The following is a 25,768-nucleotide window of genomic DNA, read 5'->3' as shown; positions in this document are numbered from 1 at the left end:
ATTTTTCCTTCCAGTAGCACCTTAAAGACCAACTAGTTGGTCCTTAAGGTGCTACTGGAAGGAAAAAAAATTTTTGTTTTGAAAAAGAATGGAGTAAATTTATGGATTATATAAGTGAGAACTGTTGAAGTTTGAGGACGTTAGCAGGACTGAAATAAATCTTATGTCATGGTTCAGATACTACTAAGGAACTGTGGATTAGAGATTGGAATAAGAAAACCTGTGGAAGGGAAGGAGGGAAGTCAATGCTCTACGGAGAGTAAGGAAAGATAGATGTAAATAGATATGAAACAATTGTGTATTTTGTTTGTGTATTTGAAATGAAAATCTAATAAAAAGCGTACGTTTTTTAAAAAAATCTGCTGATGAATCAGACTAGTCACCTGCAGTTTCTGCTATGGCATTCTGCATGTCTCTGTGGTATGCAACACCTAGAGCCCAGCTCATGTAACATGTGGTAAGATGACATGCAAGAGGATGGGGATGGGGCAATGGACAGGCGAACCAAAGATGCATAGGATAAATAATAATGGGAAATTACTTTTTACATGCCTGGTGACTGCTAAGCACAGAAAAACTGAAAAGAGTTAGCAGAGCTGCAATTCTGGGCGCTGCATCTCCCATTTGTCCCTGGCTGAAGCTGATGGGAGTCAAATGTCCAGCGACTTTTGGAGGACCCCAGGTTCCCCACCCCAGCCAGGCAGAGTGAGGTGGTAGGTGCAGGTAGCCTGATTCTGGACTGTGTCACTTCCATGGGTAGGCATGACATCATGTATTTTGAGTCTAACAAAATACCTCCCTTCCTGTGTAGCATATATGAGATGCGCAGAACCCTATGCGCGCGCAGAGTCGCTCTCTCCTGCGAGAGAGAAGGCTGGCCCCCACATTCGTGTTCTGCTGTGGTCGCGCGTGGGGCAGGGGCAGCAAGCTGCAGTTCCTCGCCCACGAGAGGCTCCGTTTGGCTTCCGCAGCCCACCCGCACCATCCCTCCACAAAGGGGCACGAGAGGAAGGCCACTGGGGGAGAAAGGCAGGTGAGGGCGGGGGGCGGGGTTGCCCCCTGGGGAGAGCGGGGTCGAGAGAGAGCGGGTGGGAGAGAGAGGGGGGCCAGCCTGGCTCGGCACGTCTCTGCTGGCCCAACGTCGCAGCGCCTCTTCGCCCCTTTCCCCTCCCCTTCCTGTCCTCTTGCCTCTCCTCCGGTAGCACCTCCTTCCGGTAATCCTAACCTCGTCCAACATGGCGGCAGCACAGCCTCTTCCGCCCATTTTCCTCCCCTTCCTGTCCTCTTGCCTCTCCTTCCGTGGCACCTCCTTCCGGTAATGCTAACCTCGCTTCAACATGGCGGCAGCACAGCCTCTTCCGCCCGGTTCCCACCCCTTCCTGTCCTCTTGCCTCTCCTCCCGTGGCACCTCCTTCCGGTAATCCTACCCTCGCCCAACATGGCGGCAGCACAGCCTCTTCCGCCCGGTTCCCACCCCTTCCTGTCCTCATGCCTCTCCTTCCGTGGCACCTTCTTCCGGTAATCCTAACCTCGTCCAACATGGCGGCAGCACAGCCTCTTCCGCCCGGTTCCCACCCCTTCCTGTCCTCTTTCCTCTCCTCCCGTGGCACCTCCTTCCGGTACCCCTGCTCTCGTCCAAGATGGTGACAGCGCAGCCTCTTCAGCCCTTCAGAGCTAGGAGTGCAGAAAAAGGTGAAACTGCCATGAAAAGGAGGAGTGAGTGTGTGTGTGAGTGAGTGAGTGAGTGAGCGAGAGAGAGACAGGGAGCATCCTAGAATGGTAGAGATGGAAGGGAACCCAAGGGTCATCTAGTTCAACCCTCTGTAAAGAAGCTCAGAGCTACAATTCCCAGGTCTTCTTTGGGAATTATATGGGAATTGAGAGTTTCTAAATTCATGAGCATTCGCTCATGTTTTTACCTTTTATTGAAAGCGGCCACAAGTCACTTGGGAAACGCAGCCAGATGGGTGGAGTATAAATAATATAATTATATTGCTCCTGCTGCTGTTCTTCTCTTACTCAAACCCAACCCTATCCCAAACCTTAACGCTCACCCTAACTCAAACCTAACCCTCACCCTCACCCTGTTGTTGTTTACCCTCACCCTAGCACTCACTTAACCCTAACTCCAACCCTAAAGTTAACTTAAACCCAACCCAACCCTATCCCGAACCTTAACCCTAACCCAAATTTAAGCCTAAACCCAAGCCTAATTTAACCCTAAACCTAAACCTAACCTTAACCCTAATTCTAATTTAAACCTAACTCTTAACTTAACCCTAACCCTGATTGTAATCGTTACCCTAACCCTGGCCCTAACCCTAACTCAAACCCAACCCTAACCCTAAAGGTGCAAGGGGGTAAGGGGGTGTCCTACGGTTTAGGAGTTAGGGTCAGGTTGGGGGTAGGGTTTAGGGTTATGGTATAAGGTTAGGGTGGACTGGGACACGGATGGTGCTGTGGTCTAAACCACAGGGCCTAGGGCTTGCCAATCAGAAGGTCCGTGGTTCATATCCCCACGACGGGGTGAGCTCCCGTTACTCGGTCCCTGGGCTTGCCAACCTAGCAGTTTGAAAGCCCGTCAAGTGCAAGTAGATAAATAGGTACCGCTCCGGCAGGAAGGTAAATGGCGTTTCCATGTGCTGCTCTGGTTCGCCAGAAGCGGCTTTGTCATGCTGTCCACATGACTTGGAAGCTGTCTGCAGACAAACACTCCCTCAGCCAGTAAAGCGAGATGAGTGCCGCAACCCTAGAGTCAGGGGCCAGGGCCACAGCAAGGTCCTCCTATATGCTCAATTTGCAAACTAAATCAGGAACTCTGCATCTGCAGTTTGTGAAGGGATGAAGAAAAGAAACCTGCACAGAACTATGCAGTTAAGGTCAACTGTTGTCTGGCCCTCAGTTGACTATTGGTACGAGATAGAGCATCCCATTCCAGTCACTGAATGGGCAAACTGCTTTGATGGGCATATGATGGGCTGCTTTGTGTGGAGGGAATTGGAGCTTAGATTTGTCATGGAACCCTTATCAGGGAAGGTGGATCTGTGCCTTGAACTGGTTTGATGGAGTTTGGGATTTGAGTTTGGGATTTGACCAAATTTGGTATGCAGCTCTACTGCATACTGCTAGCTATATCTATATATTTGCACTTTATTATTATAATAAAGTATTATTATACTTGGAACATTATCCTTTTTTTAAATGAAAACATATTTTTATTAAGTTTTACATAACAAATTTAAATTCAGACATTAATCATCATTTAGGATTCCCTGAATCCTTCGACTCCCCTCCACCCTTCCATGGTTACCATTATCAATCTCCCCCCCTAGCTGCTTCCCTTATTTTATCTATTTTTTTAATATATATAAAAAATCTTTTTACCATTTTTTTTGTACATTACAAGCATTTCTCAAATCCTACTAAAGTTTTTAGTAGCTTACAGTTGCTTAGATACAATATAATTTTTTCCTATTATTTCTTAAAATTATTCTCTTCCTGGTTTCTGATTTTCCCAGTCAATTTCCAATTTCGCCATATCAACCATTCATCTCTGCTCAGGGCTTTATCTTCTTTGCAATAGTATCCACACTGCTGTCATCGCGTACATAAATAGTCATTTCTGCTCCTTCGGAATTTCTGCACCTAAAATACCTGGTGTTATGTATTGAAGTTCTCACCCTGGCTACCAGGAGTATCGTGTATAGTATATAGTTTTCACACAGGTCCACGTCAGTTACTTTAGGCGGGAAACCCTGGGTTGTTGTTGCTACAATGTTGACAGCCGGCTGCCTATAAAAGCAGGCCGGCTGAGCTGTTTGCTATTCAGTTCTGTTCCAGCTTACAAATAAAGAGCTGCTTTGGAGAAATTGCTGCGTTGTCTGCTATGTCTACCCACTATTTAACACCTAATAAAAGACTGGATTTTTCGCAAACGTTACTTTAAACATTTTTTTCAATTCATTATAAATCATTTCTCAGAATGCTTTTGTCCACCACATTTCTTTCTCTTAGCATTTCCAACAAACATTTGAAGCAGTTCTAACCCTCCATAATTTTTCCCAAGATGAAAATTGGATATTATTCCCAATATATTGTGCCCAATATATCATTACTGATTTAACTTTTTCATCTTGGGTATGCCACTTTAGCAACAATTTATACATTTTAGAAAGTAACCACATTATTTTCCATTAAAGATTTTTCAAACCTTGAAATTTCTTTACTGAATCCAATTTTCTGATCTATTTTAAACACATCATTTAATTGATATTGGAACCAGTCTGTTACTGTCTTATATCCTCAAAACTTTTTCAATTTCAATTGTTGCTCTACTTCCATAAGCAACTCTCTATAGGTTGCCCATTCATTTTTTGCATTAGTCTTTCTCAGGGATATCGCTTCCCTGGGGAAAGCCACCATGATGTCTTCTGCTCTAACAAGTTTTTATATTTTCCCCATAAATTGCTTTTCTTACCAAATGATTCAAAAACCATTTATGCACTTTGGTCTTCTCATACCTTAGATGTGCATCTATCTGCTATCATGACCCTCAAAGTCTAGAATATCTGTATTTTTTAAAAGTTATCCATTCCTATAGCCAGTAGGGACATGACACCTCATAATATAATTTCAAATTCGGCAGAGAGAAGCCACCTATTTCTTTACTATCTGTTAATAGTTTGTATTTAATCTTTGGTTTCTTCCCCTGCCAGATAAATTTAGATGCATCTTTTTGCCATTGTTTGAAGCTCCACTGACCACAGGTATTGTTTGAAATAAAAATAACATTCTTGGCAATACTGTACATTAATTTTCATAACTGAAATTCTTCCCCAAAGTGATAAATTCATCCTTCCCCAGACACCCGTAATTTCTTTATCTCTTTCCACGTTGTTACATACTGTAATGGTTATGGGGTTGCTCGTGCGTAAGTTGCCGCCACTCCTGGGTAGGTGGCCTGGTTAAACCTTTCCTGGCTGGACAGCCCCTCACTTCGTGGCTGCTCAGTCGCTGGCAGAATCCGACAGTGGGCGTTTCTTCAACCTTTTCCAACATAAAAGTTGTTTGACGCCCAGTCTCCTCCTAGCCTCCCTGCACGGAAGCCTTCTGCGCAGGGTGGGCGTGGGTAGCGGAGGACCTGTGCTCTCTCCGCTGGTGTCCAGTGAAGAGTCTCTGAGCCTGCTCTCCGCTTCCCCCATTGGCCACACCCACCATCCCTGGTGTCGCACTGAATTTCTTCCCCAACAGGAGACCTGCCTCTCTCCCTACTTGGCCCCTCTCCAGCATCGTCGTGGAGCCTCTCCTCCTCCTCTCGTTCCGATGGCAGTTCCCTGACATCCATCTCCCCCCCAGAACCCCCTCCACCCCCGGCCCCACCTCTGGATCCAACTTCGTCCCGGTCCTCGGCCGACGATGCGGGAAATCCTCGGAAGGAGCTGTCGCTATCCTCAGAGGATTCAAAACCCGCTTCCCACCCTCTCTGATCTCTCCTCGTGGGGTGGGCCTCCCAGTCCGAATCCTCCCTTTCTGACGCTTCTCCTCCCTCTTCTTTGGAGTCAGGAAAACCCTCGAACTCCTCCTCGTCGTCGGTGGTGCCAAATTGCTCCTCCCAGAATCTCGCTGGTGGTTTTGGTTTGCATGGGAACCGACTGTGGAACTCTTCCACTAGATACCCGTCATTGATTGCCTCCGCGGGAACCCACGCGTCTTCAGACCGGGGTTCCCCCTCCCAAGCGACCAAGTACTCTGCGCCCCCGCCACCTGGAATCGAGTATTTCCGTGGCTTGGTTGTGGTGTTCTTTCTCCTCTACTTGCAGGTGTGTGGTGACTTCCCCCTCCCGTCCCGGGAATTCCCGCCCCTCCCTGTACGGAGAGAGTAGGGACCTATGGAACACCGGGTGTAACTTCATGCTGTCCGGCAGCTTGAGCCTATATGCCACGGGGTTCACCTGCTGTGTTACCTCAAAAGGTCCCAGTCGCCTCGGCTGCAACTTCTTGTACCCTCCCTTAAAGGGTAACCCTCAGGTTGACAACCACACCCGGTCCCCCACCCGTATGGTCTCCCCTTCCCGACGGTGCTTGTCTGCCTGCCTCTTGTAAATTTCTTTGGCCCTCTCCAAATTCATCTGGAGTTGCTGGTGCAAGGCCTCCATTTCTTCCACAAACTGCTCTGCTGCAGGTACGCTCCACCCTTCCTCCCCTCTCCCTGGGAAGGCCCGGGGGTGACACCCATAATTGGCCATGAACGGGCTCATTCCCGTGGACACGTGTTCAGCGTTGTTGTATGCAAATTCAGCCAGCGCTAGTTTCTCTACCCAATCGTTCTGTCTCTCGCTGACGTAGCAGCGTAGGTATTGCTGGAGTATACTGTTCGCTCGTTCCGCTTGTCCATTGGTTTCCAGGTGTCTCACCATCGAGAACCCCACTTCGACCTGCAGCAAGCTCATGAGCTTCCTCCAGAACCTTGAAGTAAATTGTTTCCCGCGATCTGAGATGACCCTCGAGGGAGCCCCATGCAACCTGAATATGTGATCTACAAACAATCTGGCCGTTTCCTCTGCCGTCACCGCATGCGAGCAAGCTATAAAATGGCACATTTTTGTCAGTAGGTCAACTACTACCATGACTGCTGTCTTCCCTCTTGATTTGGGCAAATCAGTCATAAAATCTATGGAGACCACCTCCCAGGGTCTTCCCGGTGTAGGTAAGGGTTCTAGTAGCCCTGCAGGTGCCGCCCTCTCCCCCTTTGCCCTCTGGCAGCGGTCGCACCCCCGTACGTACTCCCGTACATCTTCCCTCACCCTTGGCCACCAGAACTGCCTGGTGACAAGCAGCATGGTCTTGTGCTGACCAAAGTGCCCTGCTGTTGGGTTGTCGTGGAGTTGTTTGAGTACGCTTCCCCTCAATGTCTCCCCCGGTACGTACAGCGCTCCCTTATAGTACAGTACCCCTTCCTTTTTCTCAAACTCTCCCTGGTTTTCCCTTCCTTCCCGTAGTGCCCTGATTTTAGTTTGGGCGAACTCGTCGTCCCTGGTGAGACCAGCCAGTTCCCATTTCCCAACCAACACTCCCCCCCACACCCATCTGTCCTCGGGGAACACGTGTCGGGCTTCTGGCGGTCCCTCTCCTTCCATGTACTCCGGCTTCCGGGAGAGAGCATCAGCTCTAACATTCTCCGCTCCCGGCACATACCGGATCTCGAAGGAAAACTTGGAGAACTCTTGTGCCCATCGAATCTGTCTCTGGTTGAGTACTCGCGCAGTCCTCCAGTACTCCAAGTTCTTGTGATCCGTGCAAACCTGGATCTTGTGCCGCGCCCCTATCAACAGATGTCTCCACCGGCGAAACGCAGCATAGATAGCTAGCAGTTCGCGGTCATACACCGTGTAGTTCTGCTCCGACTTGTTCAGCTTCCTCGAGAAAAAGGCGCACGGCCTCCACTCTTGCTGGGTTCCGGGCTGCAAAAATACGGCTCCTATGGCCCTGTCTGACGCGTCGGTCTCTAGCCTCTGGGCTTCTCTGGGCTTCTCCAGATCCACGTGCAGGCGTTGCTCTTCCGATGCGAATGCTTTCTTCAGGCTTTCAAAGGATCGCTGGGCCCCTTCCGTCCAGACGAACTTCTTTTTGCTGCTGAGACAGTCTGTGATGGGTGCTGTTAAATGAGCGAAGTTCTTGATGAACTTCCTGTAAAAGTTGCTGAACCCTAGGAACCTCTGCACGGCCTTCCGGGTCTTGGGGGCCTTCCATTCCAGTACCGCCTGCACCTTGCTGGAGTCCATAGCTAGACCCTTGTCTGACAACTTGTACCCCAGAAACTCGACCTCCCTTGTGTGAAATTGGCATTTTTCCAGCTTGACCCACAACTGGTGCCTCTGCAGTCTCTTTAGCACTTCCCTGACGTCCTTGACATGTTGCTTCTCATTGTCAGAATAAATTAAGATGTCGTCCAAGAAGGCTACGCAGTTTTTGTACAGCAGGGACCCCAACACGTGGTGCATGAAAGCTTGAAAGCAGGCGGAGCCGGACTGTAATCCGAATGGCATAACTAAGTATTCGAAGGCTCCCAGGGGGGTGAACATGGTGGTTTTCCATTCGTCCCCCTCCCTCATTCTGATCAAATTGTATGCCCCCCTGAGGTCCAGCTTGGTAAAAATTTTCCCCTGCCTCACCCGTGTTAAAATGTCGTCAATCCTGGGCATTGGGAAGGTCACGGGTTCTGACACCAGGTTGACGCCCCGGTAGTCCACAACAAACCTGGGCTGATTTGTATACTTTTTGTCCACAAAGAACACCGGACTGCCCCCACCGCCTTTGATTCTCTTATGAAACCTCTTTTCAAGTTCTTGTCGATAAATTCCCGCAACTCCTGCATCTCCCTGTCTGACATGGCATACAGTTTACCCACTGGCAGCTGAGCCCCTGGGAGTAGGTTGATTTGGCAGTCAAAGGGCCTATGGGGGGGTAGCCTATCCGCCTCCTTCTCGCTGAAGACCTCCTGCAGGTCAGCATATTGGGGTGGCACCTTCCCTTTTGGCTCCACCGCCATTCCCGCCACCCTGGCCACTGTCATCCTTGGGGTTCCCCCCCCCATGCAATGTTCCAAGCAGTAAGCTGACCCAAAGGTGACTGTCCGCTGATGCCATGCCACTACTGGATCATGCAGTGACAGCCAGCTCATTCCCAGTATTATTGGGGTTCCTGCCAGTGTGGCTACGTGAAAGGCAACGGTCTCCGTGTGCCGGGAAACCCTCATTCTCATTGGCGGGGTCTGGTGCATCACTTCCCCTCCCAGAAGTTCTCTGCCATCTATGGTGGTCACTTGCAAGGAGAAATCCAGGGGCAGCAGGTGGAGTTGGTGCGCCAGAGCGAAGTCCTTGCTAAAGAAATTGCAGGAGCTGCCTGAATCCAGCAGCGCCTTCACCTTGACTGGGTGCCCATTCGGGAGTTCTAGCACCACTTCTATGGCTATTGCTGCCTTGGGGGGGTCTGGCTGGGGCACTTCTATTAGTTGCTGGCCTGGCTGCTGTGCCCGCTGATCGGCAGCCAAGCGTTGGCGTTTCCCTGCCCCTGCCCATTTTCCTCCTCCTCCCCCTCACCAGCGGCTCCCACCATTCCTTGCCAGGCCTTTCTTTGAGGGCAGACCCTGGCAAAATGTCCTGGCCATTGGCAGAGGTAACACTTCTTGGTGGTTTTCCAATCCTTTCCCTCCTTTTTGCGACCTTCACCGGAGTTTGAAACCTTGCGCGCGCGCGCTCCATCTGTCTCCATTGGTTCAGCCGGCTGGGGAGACTGCCTCGGTATTTCAGGAATGCGGTAGTCATGGCAGCGTTCCCCTCTCCCTCCACGCTTCTCCTCCGCCCGCGCTTCCTGGCGTAATCCAATCGCAAGCACAGCCTTGGTCAGCTGATCCATCGACTGCGGGCGGGGCGCGCGGGAAATCTCGTCCTTCACCGTTGGGGACAACCCCTCCTCAAACAACATTTGAATGGGCGCCGAGTCTAGATCCCACCCGAGTCGGTGGATCAACATCGCAAAACGCGACCAGTACTCTCTAACTGATTGGCTCCCCTGCTTGCACCCCATCAGTTCCCGGCGAGTCACATTTTGTTCCACTTGGCTGGAGTACATTGCATCCATCGCGCCAAAAAATTTCCTAAGGTCCTTCAAGGCAGTGTTTTGCGTCGCCATTAGGGGCCTGACCCATTCCCGGGCGCCATCCTGTAGATGCCCAATGACATATGCGACCCTCTCCCCATCATCAGCAAAGTCACTATGCTGCAGTTCCAAAGCGTACTCTATTTCCGTCCGGAACGTGTTATAGTCTTGGGGCTTCCCCCAAACTTATGTACCAGTCCCGGTACCTTCCTTGCGACGGGGGTGGTTCTGACCTGTCCATCCTGCGCCCGCCTTTCTTCTAGCCGCGCCGTCCGCAGAGCTACATGCTGTTCCAAATCTCGGTTCCTCTCCACCAGATTTTGCACTCCAGCTGCCTGCTCCGTGGCGCCTGCTCCCCCGTTTGGCTCATGGTGCTGCCTGCCTGTCGCTGTGCACAAGCAACTTCAGGGACTGTCGGATTGCTGTAATGGTTATGGGGTTGCTCGTGCGTAAGTTGCCGCCACTCCTGGGTAGGTGGCCTGGTTAAACCTTTCCTGGCTGGACAGCCCCTCACTTCGTGGCTGCTCAGTCGCTGGCAGAATCCGACAGTGGGCGTTTCTTCAACCTTTTCCAACATAAAAGTTGTTTGACGCCCAGTCTCCTCCTAGCTTCCCTGCGCGGAAGCCTTCTGCGCAGGGTGGGCGTGGGTAGCGGAGGACCTGTGCTCTCTCCGCTGGTGTCCAGTGAAGAGTCTCTGAGCCTGCTCTCCGCTTCCCCCATTGGCCCCCCTCCATCCCTGGTGTCACGCTGAATTTCTTCCCCAACAGGAGACCTGCCTCTCTGCCTACTTGGCCCCTCTCCAGCATTGTCGTGGAGCCTCTCCTCCTCCTCTCGTTCCGATGGCAGTTCCCTGACACATACCTATCCTTAAAAATATTTATATTCTTGACTGTTAGCCATACCTTCACCTTTCCCCTCAATTATCAATTGTGTTGCTAGTTGTAGCTCGTTTTTATTTTGTTCTGTCATATTTTTCACCAGTACGTTTGTTTTATTTTTATTTAACTTGAATCCTGCCACCTGTCCGACCTCAGATATTGTGTATATTTGGTATACTCGCCAACAGGTTTCCTACAAGGTCATCTGCAAATGATCTCCTTTTATTTGCTGTGCACCCATCTGTTATACCTTTTATTTCTTCCTCAGATCTTTTGTTCCTTGCCAGGGTCTCTAATACAATAACTAAAATAAACAATAACAGTGACAGGGGGCAACCCTATCTTGTCCCTTTTGTAATTTTACATTATCCTGTGCCTCATTACATCAATACATCAAGCCCAAATAGGCTCACCACCCAAGCAGGGTGGGGGCAGGAAGTCAATCCTGGCTTTCAGAACGTAGTGATCAGACCATGGCACTTCCACAAGTGAGGACATGATCCTCACCAAAAATCATACTATACCTTCACCAAAAATCAAATCCAGCATGTGGTGAGAGCCCTAATATTGCCATGGAAGACACCAGGTCCAGAGCCTGTGAGGAGGAGGTGGCATCAGCATGGACGTTGCTGAAAACCTCCAAGACCCAGCCTTCCACCACATCCAACAGGCCTGACAGGGTGGCTACTGGTGGTTGGTACACCAGCCAGATAGCCAAGCTCTCCTTTGTGCCCCACACTAGGCCAACACATTCAATGCTGGAGATTGATGGTGATGGCAGAGCCCTGAAAGAGCAATCCTTCTGGATTAACAACGCTAACCCTCCCCCCCCGGCCCACAGTCCGCGATTGGTGGAGGATGGAGAAACCTGGTGGTGACATCTCATAAAAGGTGAATACTTCGCCTTCGTGCACCCAGGTCTCTGTCACACAAGCCAGGTCAACCACCAGTGAGATAAGTCTCGCAAGGTGGCAGTTTTATTGCCTATGGACCTGGCATTGCACAGCACCAATGACGGAGGTGGATAATCCCTGCTCATGTCCCTTGGGATGGGGCGTAGCTTGGAAGGGGTTCGAGCATCACCGCATCTCAAAATCCTTCATAGATAATATTTACCCCTACTGCCATTCCTCCCTTGCCCTTCGACGGTGGCAATCCCAAACCCCACGCTAGCCTCCCCTGTAGAGGAATGATAACATAACATCCCTGGGCCAAGTCTCCCAAATCGAAAAGGTATGATATTGAGATGAAAAATCAGCAGGACAAACATCCCCAATAGGTAAAACCCATCCAGCCACACCCCAGGTAGCGAGGGGAGCCCCACACTGGTCCACTAACTGTCAATCCCTCTCTCTCTCATAAGGTAGCCGGGCTACTAACTCTTTCTGTGCCTTTGGGAGTATTAAAGAGGCATGTGCTGTAAAATGGGGTCACTAGCCAGCAGAGAGCCGCTTCATGTTCAGAGACTCCGTCCATCCTATCTCACCAAAGATGCAATAGAGTCAGTCATTCTTGTAAGTTTTAGGAGTTTTAGGCAAAGGCCCGAGTATAGCCTGGGTGCTTGGTTTCAGCAATCTATCTGCGACATGAAGTTCTTTAGAAGTTGTTGCCATGAGAGTGTCAGAGTTGCCAGGTTCATCTTCTCCATCGCTATCGCTTGGGAAAAGATCAGGGAATTGCATAGTCGTCTTTCATCAAGATGAAGGGCTATTGGGCATATTTCGAAATTGTGTTCCGGGCTATAATGTCCTTATGTTTTGAACTGAGATTTCAATCTTTATGCTCAATAATCTCCTCTTCAGTTCTTCTAATTCTTCTAATTCCAAACACGGGTTTATTTTCCTCCTTCGTGCAGGTATTGTTTCTTATTGGCGTTTGCTTTGGTTCTCTGCCAGGGACTGGCTGCCTCACTGTCTCATCCTTGGAAACCCTTATCAGGTAAAGAAGGTGAGACCGCCATAAAATGTTTTTCATCACCATAAGTTGAGATGGAAGAGCTGGCATTCTAAAAGTCATAAATAGGTGTGCGATGTTTCTTATGCTGGGCAGGAAATGGAAATTTTTCAGATCTACTTTTTGGTAATGGCAGGTCAAAAGCTGAGATAAGGACGTCATAATTAACCTGCGATTCATCCACTTGTACTCATTTTGATGAATCTCAAGCATTATCTGGTTCGCTTGGGGGACTTGGCAAGGCTTTATTTCATCCATGACTTGTATTGACAGTTCGCTGGCATAGTTGTGTCTAATCCTCCTTTTAGCCCTTTGGGCATTTATAGAAGGAGGGCAATTATCCAAGTATTCCTCTGTATTAGTTATTTTGGTGAAAATTTCATTCAGTCTTTGAAGAACTAAGACCATAGTTTCTGCTGACATCATATGGTAAGGGTATAAATCTGGAATCTGCTGGAAACAAGTTCCTCTATTTGTCTTGTTCTAAAGACGTGGATGGGTCAGCATTTGGGATGGGGGGATCTCTCCTACTCCTGTTTTCTGGGTGAAATCATCTCCTTCCCTCCTTGAAAGGGGGAGGGGTCGGATCATCTCCTTCCTTCTTAGAGTGGGGGAGGGTTCTCCCAGCAACATTACTCACAATTTGCTCTGTTTCCGAGCTAGGAATGAAGGTGTTGGCTTTCTGCCGCTTCTCTGCGTTGGAGGAATTGTGAGTCCCAATTACCGTATTTTTTGCTTTATAAGACTCACTTTTTCCCTCCTAAAAAGTAAGGGGAAATGTGTGTGCGTCTTATGGAGCGAATGCAGGCTGCGCAGCTATCCCAGAAGCCAGAACAGCAAGAGGGATTGCTTCTTTCACTGCGCAGCGATCCCTCTTGCTGTTCTGGCGTCTGAGATTCAGAATATTTTTTTTCTTGTTTTCCTCCTCCAAAAACTAGGTGCGTCTTGTGGTCTGGTGCGTCTTACAGAGTGAAAAATACGATATGCTGTTTTGGCTCTTAATGCCTCGTTTTTTCCTTCTAGCAGGCATAATTAGCAGCGGGGTGAGCTCCCGTTGCTCAGTCCCTGCTCCTGCCAACCTAGCAGTTTGAAAGCATGTCAAAGTGCAAGTAGATAAATGGGTACTGCTCCAGCGGGAAGGTAAATGGTGTTTCAGTGCGCTGCTCTAGTTTGCCAGATGTGGCTTAGTCATGCTGGCCACATGACCCGGAAGCTGTACGCCGGCTCCCTCGGCCAATAAAGCGAGAGGAGTGCGCAATCTCAGAGTCGGCCATGACTGGACCTTTTATCAGATCAAGGCCAGGTCTTATGTTCAATGGATGAAAGCTGTGTGTTAGTTGCAAAGACTGCAATCTACCTTCTTTAGTGTTCCTTGTTACACTAAATCGAGTTGAGCCATAAAACAGTAGATAATAAAACAGTAAAACTGTTTTATTAGACTAAAAGCAGAGAAAACAAAACGACAACTAAAAATATAAACATAGGGTCAGAAGATGGCTAAAACCTAATTAAAAGCTTAATTGAAGGCAGGAGGTTCTGGCTAGGCTGCTACCTCCGTTGCCATTTTGGCTCACAAATGTTTGTTTGCTGCTGCTGTGGGGCCATTTTAGATGAAGGCAGAGTGACCGGAAAGAGGCGCCACCGGAGGAGAGGCAAACGAAGACATGCCACCACCGCCATATTGGTTGAGGGCAGTCGGGCCTAGCCTGGCCATTTTGTGGCGCTGGTCTCCCTCGTGAGGTGAGCGCCTCATCTCTTGAGGGGTCCCAGGAGAAGTTAGGGGTCCCTGCGGAGAAGGAAGAGTGGAGACCCCCCCCCAATCCCCTCAGGCAGGAGTTCCAACAGTGCCTTAGGGGCCTTGGCCTTTCTCTGGTTTGTTGTTGTTGTTGCTGCTGCTGCTGCTGTTATCATCATTATCCTCAGTATTATCCTTATTCTCCTCCTCCATTTCTTAGCTGGGAACCCAAGTTTCTTCCAGGAACCCAAGTGCTGGTGCCTGCAACTTCGCCTGTGACTGCTGGGATTGCTCTGACAAGATCCATTGACACTAGTTTTGGCGTCACCAAAGGAATCAGGGAGATGTGCTTCAATTCCCCTCGCAGATAGTATTTAACCCATCACGGCATCTCTCAAAGCACCCTGGGAACTGTAGTTTCTTATGGGGGGAGAGAATATTCTGCACAACCTTTCCCAAGGGAACTCTGGGAGATATAGCTCTGAGAGGGTCTCTTTGGGAAACGGAACAAACTACAGTTCCCACGATGTCCCCCAAAGCACCCTGGGAACTATTGCTTGCTCTGGGTGTAGAGGGTTGCGAATCCCTTGACAGATCCAGTTCCCAAGCCCTTTTCTCTTCCTAGGGAACTCTGGTAACTGTAGCTCATGGGAGGAACATCACTTGGTGCCCTGAATTCTGGGAACTGTAGCTTGCTCAGGGCGCCTGATTCCTTCTCCTTCTAGGCTACTGGAATGGGCTGGCACTGCTGAGTGTCGCCTTGGCCTGCGACTTTGAAGGCACCGCCTGCAGCTGGGAGGACATCAGCATGTCTGGGTACTGGTGGCGCCCAGGGTGGGGCAGAGGCTGGGTGCGCGGCCCCGACTCCCCCTTCAGCCACATGCTGGGCACCGACCAGGGTAAACTTGCTTCATTTGAAAGGCAGAGAAGCATTGCTTAGCAGTTAGAGCACCCCTTTGACCTGGCGCCCCCCAATCAGGCTGGTACATGAGCACCTCGGAGCAGCGAACCAAGCCGCCTGACTCCGCTCCCTGACCATGAGTGACACAGCCACAGCCTGTGAACTCTGCACCTGGTACAGTATGACTGAGAAAGGTAAGCTTGGGGCACTGGTCGGAAAACCAACAGGCACAGAGCCATGTACTTGGCCTTTTTCCCTGTGTGGAGGAAATTCCACCAGGCACAGTTGTCGTAATTCCGTATTGATATCACATATTACATTTCTAAGCTGCAGGACATATCGTGGTGATATCATATAATTATTATTTATTGATTTCCAGACCACTGACCCGCCTGGTAGGGCCAGCATAATGAAATACCATTCTTATCAGGAAATTTACTGATGCCCTGCTTCCCGTCCCCCTTTGGGATTCCTGGCAGCTGACCAATAAAAATGAGAGCGGTTGAGATGAGATGTCATTCTGCAATTCTCGCAGGGGTCAGGCTAGATGACCCCCGGGTCCCATTTCCTCTCTTTATATATCTATGGTTCCCACCTGCAGGGGTCAGGCTAGATGACCCCTGGTTCCTCACCCCTCAGCCCTTCCTGTGCAGGACTCAACGGGAGCTTCCCTGTGGAGCTGAGCCACGGCAACCACATTGTCCCCTGTGGCGAAGCCCTGCCTCATCCTCAGGCACCTGGCGCCCCCTGCTGGCTTACACTGGAAGAGTCCACAGCGCTTTCCAGGTAGGTCTTGGGCTCCTCGCCCTCCCCGGCCGGCTCCTTATCTGGAGCATGTCAAGAGCGCAGGTGACCTTCTCCTCGGCGAGTGTGGCACTGGACAACGTGTAGTTCATGAACTGTGGCCCCCAAAGTAAAGCTTTATTTTCCACCTCCCCAAAACCTGGCCAACCAGATAGATTGCTTGGAGGCAGCTCATTAACCGTTCCAACATTTCCAAGTCCCCGGAGCTGCACCCCAGGCAAGCCATGCTTGCCAAGCGGCTGCATGGCACCTGCCTGCACCGAGGACTGTGGCGACGGTGGAGATGAACGGGGTTGCGGTGACCGGTCAAGGGGGCATTCGAGGCCAGGGGAACATTGGCACCACCGGAAGGGAGGGGGCTACCAGGAAACCTCCCAACCAGGCCAAAGCATTTAAGGAGGGTGCAGAGTATGCTAGCTGAAATGGGGCTTACCCTGGGGAAAATCCTGAGCGGAAGTTGCAAGTTGGTGGCCACCACTGCCTCTTGTAGCAGGGAGTTCCATAACGTGCGCTTTGTAAAGAAGTACTTCCTTTCTTTGATGTGTCCTGAACCTTCCAGCGTCCAGCTCCGTGAGTTCTACCGTTATGAGAGGGAGAAAAACTTTCCTCTATCCACTTTCTCCAGGCTAGGTCTCATTGGCCTGGAGAAATCACATCTTTGCATAATTTAATGCACAAAGAACAAATAGAAAATAGGAACAAATAGGAAAACTCCCCTGCATTTACTAAATAACCACATCCCTCATTTGTGTTGCTGAGATAAATTTATTTAACACTCTGACGAACTCACCTGCCAAAACACAGGAGAATATCAACAATCCAGGACAGAAAATTTTACCCATAGTGTTTTGTTTTTCCAAAATCAGCTAAAACAGAAGGGAGAGGTCACCCATTACCTGTAAGGGAGCAAATATTCCTTTGAGAAGTTTCTCCCAAAATGGAAGGCACACGAGACTCTGTAATTCTCTTCTTTGGGAGGTGGGTGTCGTGCAGGTGGCCTTGGGGAGCTGGATGCGAAGGAGGCACGTCCCAGGCCTTTGAACTGCAACAAGGACAACCTGGGAACATCTCTCACCTACTGTGCCTGCATCTCCTCACTCTCTCAATCGCTCCGCTCCCAGCCGAGAACAAAGACCAACCTCTCTTGTGGGGTTAATGTTACACATGGTGTTCCCATTATGTAGGGACTGGTGATTCGCTTCATCATTAGGGTCCAGACTGAGGTTCCCAGCGTGGCATGTGGACTCCATGGCACCCTCAGACACCCTTCTTAGCACCCACCAAGGCTCCCTGAGTCTTTTAAAAAAGTTTCCCCAAATTCTGTTACGTTTTTACAGTGCTACAAGACCATTTGTTTTGGCAGTTGAGGGATTATTTATTTATTTCTTTATTTTGCCCTTTATTTTACTCCACTGTAAATTATTAAATAATAAAAAATAGTGTTTGTTATTTAGATCAATCCGTATAGCGCATTGAGCACAAGACTCTTAATCTAAGGGCCATCCTTTGAGCCCCATGTTCCCAGAGTTCCCTGGCAAGAAGGGAACCCCACCCCTAACAAAATCCTAACCCTAACCCAGGGGTTGGCAAGGTTTACCGGCCATGGGCCAGATCACTCCCACAGAAATCACATCTGTGCATGTCTGCGGCGCTGGAAATTGCTTCTGCGCATGCCCAGACGCCGAAAATCACGGACAGCTCAGTCTGCAGAGCAGAAGACTTTCCATCTCAAAGTCCTGGGTTTGAGGGGCAAAAAGATTCTTCCCTTGCAAAGGGTTGGACTGCAGAAGGACCTTTGCTTTCCTGCTCTCTCCCAAACTGGGAAACTCCCATCAGAAAGTGCTCTGACCTTTCTCTTTTTCTTCATAGGGGTTTTCACACCGTACAGTATCTGCTTTCTGACTGGGTTTGGTTTAAAAGCCTCCCAAGTATTCCTTGGATCGAGCAGTGCTAATATTTGCTCTGCTAATCTTTCCACCAAAGCTGGCCGGCTTCTGGATTAAAACTGGATGAAACGCAGATTACGTTCTGTATTTAAAACAAATGTCAAATCAATAAAAAAAATTCAAGAGAAACGCTAAAAATATAATTGAGACAAGACAATTTAAGGAAAATTCACCAGAAAGTATTCCTCTTTGTTGTGGTTAGTGGTTGTGGACATGGCATAACATTACAGCACATGACTCCACCCCACAAGAATTATGGGAACTGTAGTTTGCCCTAAACTATAAGTCTTAGCACAACACATGACTGGCTTATCATAGAGACCACTGCATGCAAAAACTTGCGCCTCATATTTACCCTGGGATCCCAACCACCTTTGCCCAGGACACTGGACTCAGCTCTATGGCTACAAATATGACATTTGAAGTATGTTTAAGGTGCATTATACAAATGTGACACTAGATGGCGATTGTGAGCTTATGGCAAATTCAATATATTCTTCGAAACACTTTTTTTTAAAAGGTGTTTTCATTTTTAGATTCCACCACTCACACAGGGTCAACGGAATTGCTGTCCATCTGAAGATCATAATGCCTTTTGTGCCTATATCAATCCCTCAGGTGGTAAAATCAAAGAAGTACAAAATATTTTACAACTATATCTATATATATGAGGAGCCTTTGCTGGAAGGCTGCGGCGCTATGCACACTTACCTGGGAATCAAACTCACTGAACTCCAAAGAACTTCTGAGTGAATGTGTATAGGATTGCACTATAAAGGCCTAAAATTTTGACCAAGATTCATCTCAGACTCGTGGGTTTGAGTCACATGTTGCGTGAAAGATTCCTGGATGACACTTGGGGTCTCTTCCAACTCTACAATTAGCAAAGTATAAATAAATAAAAAATAAAAATGTGCTTTTAATGAAAGGGCTTCTGCTGTGCTGTTTTTATTGCCATTATTAGTTTGGTTTTACAAGATTTTAATATGTATACACACACAGTTTTAATTCTATCAGTGTTTAATTGCTTTTTAATTGTAGACCCCCCCTCCGGTTTTAGCTTGTCTTCTTTTTTCTTTTTTTTATAATATTTTTATTCAAAAAGTTTTCCATATAAACATAACATACATAAACATACATAAACATACAAAAACAGAAACAAAAACAAAACAAAAAACATGTACCATTTCATATCCTAATTTCTTATACCTTCCTTCCCCGACTTCCTCATGCCTCCCTTTTCTGTATTCCAAATTCTTATCAATTACTCAGCAAATCTTCCCTTATTTTAATTTAAGTTTAAACTAACCTTCCTTATTCTCCTTGTCTTAACCATTACTAATAGTAACCATTTACTTTCAGTCCATCATCATTCTAACTTTCATTAACTTTATGGTATTTCTTTAAATAGTCCTTGAATTTTTTCCATTCTTCTTGCGCTGTTTCTCTTCCCTGGTTTCGGATTCTACTCGTCATTTCTGCCAAGCCCATGTAGTCTATCACCTTCATCTGCCATTCTTCCAGTGTGGGTAGATCTTTCGTCTTCCAGTACTTCGCAATAAGTATTCTAGCTGCTGTTGTAGCATACATAAAAAAAGTTATATCTGTCTTTAACACCCCCTGGCCAACAATACCCAAGAGAAAGGCCTCTGGTTTCTTGGTGAAAGTATATTTAAATACCTTTTTAAGTTCATTATAGATCATTTCCCAGAATGCCTTAATCTTCGGGCACATCCACCAAAGGTGAAAAAATGTACCTTCCTTTTCTTTACATTTCCAACATTTATTGTCAGGCAAATGGTAAATCTTTGCAAGCTTGACTGGGGTTATGTACCACCTATAGATCATTTTCATAATATTTTCTCTTAAGGCATTACATGCCGTAAATTTCATCCCGGTGGTCCACAACTTTTCCCAATCAGCAAACAAAATGTTATGACCAATGTCCTGAGCCCATTTAATCATGGCTGATTTAACCGTTTCATCTTCTGTATTCCATTTCAGCAGCAAATTATACATCTTTGACAAATTCTTAGTACTGGGTTCTAGCAGTTCTGTCTCCAATTTTGATTTTTCCACCTGAAAGCCAATTTTACTGTCCACTTTAAACGCTTCATTTATTTGATGATAGTGCAACCAATCTCTCACCTTCCCTTTTAATTTCTCAAAACTCTGCAATCTCAGTTTATCCCCTTCCTTTTCCAAAATTTCCCAATATCTTGGCCACTTAGACTCCATATTTAACTTTTTAACTGCCTTAGCTTCCATTGGCGACAGCCACCTTGGAGTTTTACTTTCCAGCAAATCTTTATATCTGACCCAGACATTTAATAATGCTTTCCTGACAATATGGTTTTTAAAACTTTTGTGTGCTTTAACCTTGTCATACCACAAATATGCATGCCACCCAAAAATATTATTAAAACCTTCCAAATCCAAAATGTCTGTGTTTTCAAGAAGCAGCCATTCTTTCAGCCAGCAGAAAGCTGCCGCTTCATAATACAGTTTAAAATCTGGCAGGGCAAACCCCCCTCTTTCCTTTGAGTCCGTTAATATCTTAAATTTAATTCTGGGCTTTTTGCCCTGCCAGACAAATTTAGATATGTCTTTTTGCCACTTCTTGAAACAGTCCATTTTATCCACTATTTGCAATGCTTGAAACAAAAACAACATTCTTGGCAATACATTCATCTTTATAACTGCAATTCGACCTAACAAGGAAAGCTTAAGATTTGACCAAATCTCCAAGTCCTTTTTCACTTCTGTCCAAGTTTTTTCATAGTTATCTTTAAATAAATTCACATTCTTAGCTGTCATATTTATCCCCAAATATTTCACTTTTTTAACCACAGACAACCCCGTCTCATTCTGAAACCTTTCTTTTTCGATCTGTGTTAGATTTTTCTCCAATACCTTAGTCTTTAACTTATTCAATTTAAATCCTGCCAATTGACCAAACTCTTGGATTATTTCTAAAACTCTTTTCGTGCTAGCTTCTGGCTCCTGTAATGTAAGTACCAGGTCATCTGCAAATGCTCTCAATTTGTATTGTTTGACTCCGACCTGAATGCCTTTAACCAACTGGTCCCTCCTAATCATATTAAGCAAAACCTCAAGGACCGATATAAAAAGTAATGGGGAAATAGGGCACCCCTGTCGTGTCCCTTTTTCAATCTTAAACTCTTCTGTTACAACATTATTTACAATCAATTTTGCTTTCTGTTCAGAATATATTGCACCTATACCATTTTCAAACCCTTGGCCTACCCCCATCCCCCGGAGGTTCTTCAACATAAAACTCCAAGAAATGTTGTCAAAGGCTTTCTCGGCATCCACAAATATCAAAACAGCCTTAGTGTTTATATTCACTTCCAGCTTCTCCAAAATGTCAATTATATTCCTTACATTGTCCGACAAATGCCTTTTCGGGAGAAAGCCCGCTTGGTCCCCATGAATCTCCTCCATCAAAACTCTTTTCAGTCTCTTTGCTAAAACATCAGCAAAGATTTTGTAATCCACATTTAGTAAGGAGATGGGTCGGTAGTTCTTAAGTTGGGTCTTTTCAGTCTCTGTCTTTGGTATAAGTGTAATGTAGGCCTCTCTCCACGTATCGGGTGCCCTTTTCCCCTTCATGATCTCATTACAGACTTCCTTCAAAGGTTGTATAAGTCCTTCCTTCAAAACTTTGTAATATTTGGAAGTCAGTCCATCCGGTCCAGGTGATTTGCCCAACGTCATATTTTGAATGGCATCTTCTATTTCCTGTGCTGTTATCTCCTGGTTCAAAATTGTCTTACTTTCCTGCGAAATCTTTTTCAGCCCATTTTTCTCGAGGAATTGTTGTATATCTGTTTCTTTTTGCGGCCCTTGTGTGTAAAGTTGTCTAAAGTAGTTCTGAAAACAGTTTCTAATTTCAGCTGGGTTGCTTATATTCTTTCCTTCCACTTCTATGTTTGTTACCGTGTTGAGTTTTTGTCTCTTCTTTATTTGCCAAGCCAGTAGCTTGCCACATTTATCAGCAGATTCAAAAGTCTTTTGTCTCATTTGCTTAATTTTCCACTCTAGTTCTTGATTCGTCAGTTCCATATATTTTGTTTGATAAAATTTAATTTCTCTTAGAATCTCTTGTGATTTTGGCTTCAATCTTAGTTTCTTTTCCCCTTCTCTTATCTTTTCCAAGATTTTTTCCTTCCTCTCGTTTTGTTTTCTTTTCTTCAGTGTATTTTGTTGTATCAGAAACCCTCTCATCACGGCTTTGCTTGCGTCCCATACTATTCTTTTTTCTACTTTAGTCCTTAGCTTGTCTTCTTTTCATCTGTAAACTGCCTTGGGTCCCCATCAGGGAAAAAGGCAGGGTATAAATAATTATAATAATAATTTCAAACTGGGCATTTTTTGTTTCCAATATACAATGCTGGCAAGAGAGAAAGGCCACCCATAACTTAGAGTGCAGAGATGAAACAAGCATATGATCCCCCAATGAAGGGTGTCATAGAAATTTAATAAAATTAGTTTAATCAGTTGCCTTGACCTGCTTGGCTGAAAAATCTTGCATGGCTTCTGGAAGACCCAGTGGAGACTGCAGTTGAACTGGGGGGGGGGGCGCGACACCTGCAAACACCTGGCCCATTGTCCCAGGCCTCCTTGCCACTGACATCATTTCACCCATGATGATGTCATCAATAATGCTGTGACCTCCAGGTGCTTGGGGTCCCCTAGAAACACTGGTGAGGGGAGCTTTCATTTTCTTTTCCCACTGAGGATTGGAAAGAGTTGAAAGATTAGAAATATTTGAAAAAGATGGAGAAGATCCGGTAAGACCATTCAAACTGGCTGTCTCTGGTTGCTAACCTTCATTTTGGCAGATTATTATCAAACTGCCCTGGCTTCTTTTTTTGATGTGTGTGGGGGGGGGAGGATCAAAGCGGTTTAAATAATAATAATAATAATAATAATAGTATACCATCCTCTACCCATAAATCTCAGGGCAGTTCACAGCATCAAATATGCAAAACAAAAAACACAAAATACATAGTAAAAACAAAGACAACCCAATAATTTATAGCCAGCCAAAGCTTAGCTTTATGATATCTGAAGAGCAGTCTCCTATTAGAGGGACAGAGCAGGCTTGGCAACACTAGAAAGAAGTCTAACCGAAATTCTCAGTGCCTCATCCTTGAATGATTTCGCTCTCTTGCCCATCCCAGTGGGCAGCTCTTCCTCGGCTGACCCTTTGTCGGAAGGAGGGGGGTCCCTCACTTCAGGGTCCTTGCTTGAGGCTGGGGGGCCTCTGTGGCCTTCCCTCCACATCGACTGGAGACCCAGCTGCCCCCCCCCTCAGACAGGGAAAGCCGTGACAGCTGGACAGCCTCAAGGTCTGCATCTTGCCATGGAGACCTTGCCTACGGAGAGGGCTGCCTCTGAAGACGCTTAGGACATTTAAGCCAGTGCAGAAGTTGGCAGCCAGGTTGCTAACTGGGGCAAGACGGATTGAGCATCTGACACAGAGCCTACCTTGACAGCACCAGCTGCACCCAATTCCAAGGGCTACTTCTAATGGAGAAAGCCTTCAACAGCTCTGGAGAAGGAAGGAAGGAAGGAAGGGGTGAGAGAAAGAAAGAAAGGGAGGGAGGGAGAAAGAAAGAGAGAGAGAGAAAGAAAGAAAGGGAGGGAGAGAGGGAGGGAGGGAGGGAGGGAGAAAGAGAGGCAAAGGGGGAAAGAGAAATAGATGGAAGGAACGAAGGACAGAGAGAGAAGGAAGGACTGAAGGAAGAGGAAAGGGAGGGAGAGAGAGAAAAGGAAGAAGGGAACGAGAGAGTAGGGAGAGGGGGGAGAGAGAGGCGAGAGGGCAGAAAGAAGGGGAGAGAGATGGAAGGAAGGGGGCGAGAGGAGTGAAAGAAAGAGAAAGAGAGATAGAAGGAAGGAAGGAGAGAGAGAGAAAAAGAGAGAGTGGAAGGATGGAGAGAGAAATGGAAGGAAGGGAGAGAGAGAAGGCGATAGGGAGAGAAATAGAGATTGAAGGAAGGGAAGAGAGAGAAGGAAGGAAGGGAGGAAGGACGAAGCAAGGAAGGGAGGACAGAGAGAAGGGAGAGAGAGAGATGGAAGGAAGGAAGAGAGAAGGGGGAAAGAGAGAGAATGAGAGAGAGACAGGCTGTTTTTTGTTCCATATGTGTAGTAAGAAGACGAATAAGCTTTGTTTGGGCTTATCTTGGTTTCGGTTTTTTTGGGTGTGCACGCATATTCACCCAAACATGGCAAAATGAAGAAGTAAGGCCAAATAAAGCAAAACAGGTTCAGTTTGTTTCAATATGCACACACAAAGGAAAACTGGTTATTTTTCACCCATATGCATATAAAGAAGAGGAATAAGCTTTATTTGGGTTTATTTAACTTGGTTTCTGATTGTGCACGCATATTCACCCAAAAATCATAAAACGAAGGGAAAAGTCCAAACAAAGCAAGAGCCATTGTTTTTTGGTCACCTCACCTAGCAAAGAAAAAGACGAATAAGCTTTGGGCATCTTTCACATGGTTTCAGGTTCTCTGGTCTTGCACACACAAACAGCAAAGCGAAGTGAAAGAATCCCTAACTAAGGAAAACTCGTTTTTGCTTCCATATGCATAGTTGAAAGAGGAATAAGCTTTCTTTGGGTATCTTTCCCTTGGTTTCAGGTTCGGCGGGCACCATTTGCGCCCCCCCCCCCCTAATCGCGGGGAGACCTCGATTTCTCGGGTCTCCGGAGCGAGATAGGGCGAGCGGCGTGGTGCTGCGAACAGACTGCTTCTTTCACGGAGTGAAGCCGCACACCCATTGCCGGAGAGCGCTGACTTTTTCCTATGGACAATTTGATCCCAATTTGAAACCAGGGGGGGAGCTGAGGGAAGAAGATTGGAAATTTAAAGTTCTCATTAAAGTATATATCAAGTTTAAGGTTTATATGAAACTAACAAAAAATTTCTTTTAAAAGGGATAGAAAAACGGAGGATTGACACTTCATGGATTTAGCAGAAATGTTATCAGAAGTTAAGTACTTATAAGTTTTAGCTTTAAGGTTAAAATAAGGTTAAGAAAATTATGTCATGTATAATTGAGATTTAAGAGAAAGAAAGAGGGAAAGGATTTGTTGAAATTAACTAAATTGAAGTGGAATACAAGGAGGGAGGTGCGAGGAAGTCGAGGAAATAAGTGAAAGAAAGAAAGGTTGTGTTTTGAAATGTTTTTTCTTTTTCATTCTTTTTGTATTGTGTTTGTGGTTTGTTTTGTTTTTTGTTGTGTTTTTGTTGTTTTTGTTGTTAAAATGCAATAAAGATTATTTTATTAAAAAAAAATCCCTAAGGAAAACTCGTTCTTGCTTCCATATGCATAGTTGAAAGAGGAATAAGCTTTCTTTGGGTATCTTTCCCTTGGTTTCAGGTTCTTTCGCTGTGCACCCAAAAATCGCAAAGCGAAGGGAGAACCCCAAAGGAAAACTGGTTATGTTTTATTCCATCTGCATAGAAAGAACAAGCTTTATTCGGGTTTATTTCACGGTTTCTGGTTCTTTAGGTGCATATTCACCCAAAAAACACAAGGGGGTTAAAGAAGCCCAAACGAAGCAAAGGAGGGTTTTAAACAGGGTTCTTTGGTTTCCATAAAGAATCCCATACAAACAAAAACTCATTGATTTTGCTTCTATTTGCATAGAAGAATATGAATAAGCTTTATTTGGGTTGATTTCATTGGTTTCGTGTTTTTTGGCTGTGCATGCAGATCCATTGAAAAACTGAAAAGGAAGTGAAATCTCCAAACAAAAAGCCATTGTTTTGGTCACCTTGCAGAGAAAGATGACGAGCATGCTATTTCTTCGGGTTTTTTGGGTGTTGGAAAATTTTAAAAACGTGGTTTAAGGCCAAA

The 25,768-nt window shown here is 46.6% G+C and overlaps 1 long non-coding RNA gene across 5 annotated transcripts; it reads left to right on the top strand.

The window, feature by feature from the left end:
- The first annotated feature begins 882 nt into the window (after positions 1 to 882).
- Positions 883 to 18,218, top strand: LOC128415148 (uncharacterized). Of its 5 annotated transcripts, XR_008330875.1 has the most exons (3): positions 3,436 to 4,766; positions 12,391 to 16,906; positions 17,798 to 18,218. It is a non-coding gene; the product is annotated as an uncharacterized LOC128415148 (long non-coding RNA). The 5 variants fall into 5 exon arrangements; XR_008330873.1 differs by lacking the exons at positions 3,436 to 4,766; positions 17,798 to 18,218 and adding an exon at positions 883 to 1,033 and having other exon boundaries at positions 12,391 to 17,387; XR_008330872.1 differs by lacking the exons at positions 3,436 to 4,766; positions 17,798 to 18,218 and adding an exon at positions 1,541 to 1,692 and having other exon boundaries at positions 12,391 to 17,387.
- The last annotated feature ends 7,550 nt before the right edge of the window (positions 18,219 to 25,768 follow it).

Source organism: Podarcis raffonei, chromosome 6 (assembly GCF_027172205.1).
Source record: "Podarcis raffonei isolate rPodRaf1 chromosome 6, rPodRaf1.pri, whole genome shotgun sequence".
NCBI lineage: Eukaryota > Metazoa > Chordata > Lepidosauria > Squamata > Lacertidae > Podarcis > Podarcis raffonei.
The sequence above is the reverse complement of the archived record's forward strand: the minus strand, read 5'-3'. Positions and strand labels throughout refer to the sequence as shown.